Genomic DNA, 6,109 nt, shown 5'->3' with positions numbered 1-6,109 from the left:
GCAAACACCCCCCTGAGTCCCAGGGCTGAGGGCTCTGCACCACGGGGGGGCTAGGAGAGACATATCCAGAGAGCAGTTGAAGGCTTAGGCAGTGAGCTGGGTCTGTGTGTGTGGAGTGCAGCCAGGGTGGCAGTCATAAATGGCCACAATAACCGCCCTGCTGACATCTGCAGCTGCCCATCTGCCAGGCGCTGTGCTGTTCATGGACGTCTCAATTACCCAGTAATTGCAGCTAATTCTGTAACTGTCCCCATTTAGCAGACACGGAGAGGAGGCCTGTCCCCGCCTCCCCGCCTCCTGAGCCTCAGCTGTGAAAGGGTCATGATCATCCCCCTGGGGCAGGGACTTTCTGTCCCTTCGCTGCCGAGTCCCTAGCAGCTGGCACAGGCCTAGCACCCAGCAGGCATGCAGTGAGCGTGGGTGCAGGAGGCAGGTCTAGGGGTGGGGCTGGGCTGCCTCGGAGCTCCTTCCTGTCTGCGTGGGCCCTGCCTGTGAGCCTTGCTCCTACACACACCCAGAGGGACACACACATGCACACACACACAAGCACACACACGTGTGTGTTTATACACACAGACACTCCTTAACACCAGAAAAACTAAACCCACTGCCATTGAGTCAATTCTGACTTACAGCGACCCTATAGGACAGAGTAGAGCTGCCCCATTGGGTTTCTTAGGCTGTAATCTTTACGGGAGCAGATGACCAGGTCTTTCCTCCTGCAGAGTGGCTGGTGGGTTCTAACTGCTGACCTTTTGGCTAGCAGCTGAGCACTTAACCACTGCACCACCAGGGCTCCCCTTCTTAACACACAGACACATATACACACAAAGACACTGATTAACACAGACCCACCCAAGAGGGACACATACTCGTCTGTGCTCATATATACACACAGAGACACTCATTAACACACCCCAGAGAGACACACGTCTACACCCACACACGTCTGTGTTTATATACACACTCATTAACACAGACACATAAACATACTCCCCTCCACAAACACATACATACACAGACCCACACACATGCATACAGACACATATACATGCAGAGACACATGTAGAAACACACCCTCATGCACACATGCAAAGATGTAGAGATGCACAGACACATGCAATGTACACACAGACACACATGCACATGAAGACGTGACTGCATATATATACATGCACACAGACATATATGACTGTGCATATATAATACACAGACACACGTGCACACACAAGACACACACATGGCTGCATATATACAGACCCAGACACATGCACACACAGACATATGTGACTGCATAGACACGTGCACAGACACGTGACTGTTTACACACACACGTGCACACACAGACACGTGCATATATACACAGACACATGCACACACAGACATGACTGCATATATACACACAGACACGTGCACAAAAGACACATATGACTGCATGTATACAGACACACAAGTGCACACAGATGCGTGCACTCACAGAGACACATGTGACTGCATATAAACACACAGACGTGACTGCGTATAAACAGACGTGCACAGAGACATGTGACTGCATATACACACATGTGACACACGTGACTGCATATATACACACAGACACGTACACACATACGTGACTGCATATAAATACACAGACACACGCACAGACCCATGTGACTGTGCATATAAACACACAGACACGTGTGCAGAGAGACATGTAGGCATATAAACACACACAGACATGCACAGAGACACGTGTGACTGTGCATATATACAGACACGTGCACACACAGAGACACAGAAACAGATGGATTCTGTGATGGGTTCTGTGATTCAGGGCTTGAGTCGGGGTGGGCACATGACCCAATTTAGGTCAAGGAGAGTCAGTCCTGGGATTGTTGGGAAAGGAAAGCTGTCCTTCTGCTGGGGAAGCCAAGGTGGGAGTGGGTAGGTCTGGAGCTGTGGGGAGGAGGGGTTCTCCGTATGGTGAGGCAGCCTGAGAATGAAACCAACACAAGGCAAAGCAGAGCAGAGGAGTGGAGAAGGGCAGAGAGTGGGCCTTGGTGACATGGTGGGAGTCCCTTGATTCAGCTATGCCTGAGCTGGCCCCTGGCCTTTTTCTGTTATGAGAGCTTATTCCCTCTTTTGCTTACGTCTATTCAGTTTTGTTTTTCTGTCCTTTGCAACCAAGAGTCTGGGCATAATCTCAAAGGGCCTACATTACTTAGGATTAGATTCAGTGACATGAAACAGGGACCCAAAATGGCAGTGGTTCTTAACTAGTTACAAGTTTTTTTGTTTTTTTTTTCATGTAAAAGAAGTTTGAAGTAGGTGATCCAGGGCTTGGGAGAGAGCTCCAACAGTCAGCAGGAACTCAGGCTCCTTCTGTCTTCCCACTGCACCATTTTAGTATATAGCTTCCTCCCTTAAGACCAACTTATGGACCAGAATGGCTGCTGGAGCTCCAGCCATCATGTCCGAGTTTCAGGTAGCAGAAGGAAGAAGGGGAAGGCTAAAGGAATGCCTCAGGCTGAGTCATCCCAAGGAGGCTTCCTAGAAGTGGTACCCAATGTTCCTCTCCCATCTCGTGACTAGGACCTAGTGGCACTGCCATAGCTGACCGTGAGGGAGGGTGGAGAATGTAGGTGTTACCTGGGTGTGTTGCTACCTAGGACATAGAAAGCGCTCTGTCGCTAAGGAAGAAGGAAGGACTGGCCTTTGAGCAGACAACTAGCAGTTTCTGCCCCAGGGCCTTCCAGTGACCACACTTTGAGCTCAGGGTAATAAACCCCTGACTCACATGGGCTTTGTGATGACTGCTACTGTCTCAGCTGCGTTATCTCCTCAGCCTTCACTGTCCAGGGACCATCATTATTATGCCCATTTTACAGATGGGGAAATTGAAGCTCACAGGGCTCACCTGACTTGCCTGAGGTCACCTGGCTCCCTAGAGGCCATTCTGGGAGGACCACTCAACCTCCTGCCTCACCGATGGATTTGGGATTTGGTAAACAAGAAGCCTAGGGCAGGCAGCTCACGTGCGCAGACTCAAGGCCCCAAGTGCTCAGACGCCTTGGGTGGGATGCTGGGTGGGGTACCACTGGGAGGAAAAAGTTGTACTGTCATGATGTCATCCAGTGTGCGGGCCCTGCCACGCGTCAGTGTATGATCACCCCATTTTATGAAGGGGAAGCAGGCTCAGAGGCGCGGGGGGTTATGGTGGGAAGTAGTTGACCCAGGTCTGTCTGACTCCAAAGCCTATGTCGTTGGCCTCTGGCCACATGGCCTCTGGGAGCTCGAGGCTGAATGCTCTGGCCAGTGCTCAGTCTGTCCTGTATCTCCTGTGCCTCCTTCAGGCGGGTGGATCCCAGCCTGGGGCACTGCAGGCGGGAGCCAACAACCTCTGACTTTGTGGCTTTCTTGTCACTGCCTGTTCTTGGGTGATGGGCTCAGCATCCCCGAGTCATGGTTCCGTTACCATATACGGGTTAAAACCCCGGACCCACCTCCCAGGACTGTCGTCGTAAGGATTAAATGAGATGAATTAGGTCAAGTGCTTGGAGAGGCCTGGCGTGCAGCCGACGGCCCAGCTCACCACCCCAGCCTGCTGCCAGAGGAAGAGCCAAGTGAACCATGGGGTGGAGGTGAGAAAACCACCCGTTCATGTGAAGTCCTCTGCCTTCCCTGCTGCCCACCATGTACCTTCCTCACATCCCTCTCCCTGGCTGCTGAGTCACATTTATGTTTGTCGGGATGTAAACACCCAGCCATGACCCCCAGGCATCGGGTTCGGGACCATGCAGATACAGCGAGGATGACAAGGGCAGCTGCCCGGTGTGTCAGCACATGTCACGGGCATGGGGCGGGCACCTGGCCCCACCTCTAGGGCTGCCTGCTATGGCAGATAAGTGCCAAGCTCTGCTTATCAGCCCAGCTCCCCTGCCTGCTCTACCCCAAGCCTTGGCGTACACATTGGGGTGCACAGCTGCCTGGACATCAATGATGGGGCAAGCCCCTCTCCCCCCCCACCCCCCACCCACCAGACAGCTGAGCCTGGTGCATGAGAAACAACTCAAATGGGTCCCGGGTGCCTCCTGCTGGCTTCCTGGGCCCCAGAAACCGGGGCACTTTTGGAGAAATTAAAGATAAAAAAAATTTTTTTTTCTAAAATTATAAAATAACTCTATTGGAAAAAATTCAAAGAAGATTTATTAAAACAATCTATATGTATGTATAAAAAAGTGACAAAGGAAATAGACCTGATGTTAATGGTAGTAGGACTACAGGAGAGTTTTACTTTTTTCTGGACACGCATCTGTGTCTTTTGCAGCTGAGAAATAATTGGAGAATGAAATGTTTGGCATTTGAGTATTTGATATTATAACTGTGTGTGTGTACCCCAAATGCTAATGGGTACAGTTAATTGTGTCCATTGCCTTGCTTATATTGATCTTCTGGGTTTCTCTGATGGGCTTTAGGCAGGTGGGCTCCAGTCTGCTGTTCTCTTGCCTGTGGCAACCCACGTGATCTTTTGAAAAAGTAGCTCAGAACATGTTCCCGGGCACAAAAGTCCTTCTGTGGCTCCTCATTGCCCTGGAATAAAACCCAGCTCCTTGCCCTCATGAACTGTACCCTGTAGCCCATCTGATGCTCTTGAGAGCCACGCCCCTCCAACACCCTGCAGCTGGCTCTTTCTTGTTCTTTTGTCCTAGCTCAAAGGTCACCAGGCCTCAGCTCAAATGTCATGCCTTCCTGACCTCCTTATCTAAGCTGTCACCTTCACCCCCATCCTTGTTTTTTCTAATTTTTTCTTTTGGAGCAGCTGCCCCTCTTTTTGTTGCAGCCTTCTGGGACAAGGGAGGGTGGGCCATTGCCCCTGTCCCCTCCCCAGGCCTGGCCTCAGAGCTTAGTAGGAATGAGTCTGTGCTGCCTCTTGCTCCTCCTCGCAGCGGCTGGCTGGGATCTCTGAGCAGCACTCCTCCAAAAGCCCCTCTCCTGGAGGCTGGACAGACCCACCCCATGGGCCTCAGCCAGCCTGGCCCTGGCCCTCCCACCATCCCACGCCAGCAACGGTGCCCTTGGTACTGCGCCACCCAGAGGTCAGCATGCCCTGGGATGGCCTGACCCTTGTGCGGGTGTGGACTCAGCCTCTCCCCACCTTGCAAGCCACAAGTTAGTTCTCCTGAGCCAAGGGAGAGGCAAGCATCGCAGAATCCACCTGGCTCCTCGCACCCACAGGGAGGCACCACCTGCAAGCTGCCGTCTTGACTCTCAAGCTGAGTTTTCATCATAGCAGCCTCCAAGATAATTAGGGCATGGGAGGAGCCGTAGTCATTGACATAGGGTTGCATAGATTTCCCTCCTTACAAGCTGTGTGACCTCAGGAAAGTCACTGACCCGCTCAGAACCTCAGTTTCCCCATCAGTGAAAAGAGGATGAATACCTGAGTGTGCCCCAGGAGGCAATGTGGATAAAGCACTTCGACAGGGTCAGTTCTGGGGGGGTGGAAGGGGCAGAGGAGTGCCGTTGTTGTCATCATTGTGTGCTGTGGCTCAATTCCAACTCACAGCGGCACCGTAGGACAGAGTAGAACTGCCCCCATAGGGTTTTTTTTTTTTTTTTAATCTTTACAGAAGTAGATCAGCACATCTTTCTCCCACGGAGGGGCTGGTGGGTTTGAACCACCGGCCTTTTGGTTAGCAGCCGAGTGGTTAACCATTGCACCACCGGGGCACCTTTTTTGAATAAGGGACTCCACATTTTTATTTTGCAGTGTTGTTGGGTGCCATCGAGTCCATTCTGACTCTTTACAACCCTATAGGATAGAGTAGAACCCCCCATAGGATTTCCAAGGCTGTAAAAAAAAAAAAAAAAAAAAAAAAATTTTTTTTTTTTTTAATCTTTGTAGCTGCAGACTGCCACATCTTCCTCCTGTGGAGCGGTTGGTGGGTTCGAACTGCTGACCTTTTGGTTAGCAGCCGAGCGCTAGGCCACCAGGGCTCCTGGGGGAGACCAGTCCTTTATTATTATTATTCTTGCTTTGTTGTTAACTGCCCCATCTTGAGAAAGTGCCCTCCCCTGCCTGTAGGCCCTTTGTGTTGAGCGAGTCGGTTGCAGGGGGGCCCCGGCA

This window comes from Elephas maximus, chromosome 25 (assembly GCF_024166365.1).
Source record: "Elephas maximus indicus isolate mEleMax1 chromosome 25, mEleMax1 primary haplotype, whole genome shotgun sequence".
Classification (NCBI taxonomy): domain Eukaryota; kingdom Metazoa; phylum Chordata; class Mammalia; order Proboscidea; family Elephantidae; genus Elephas; species Elephas maximus.
The sequence above is the reverse complement of the archived record's forward strand: the minus strand, read 5'-3'. Positions refer to the sequence as shown.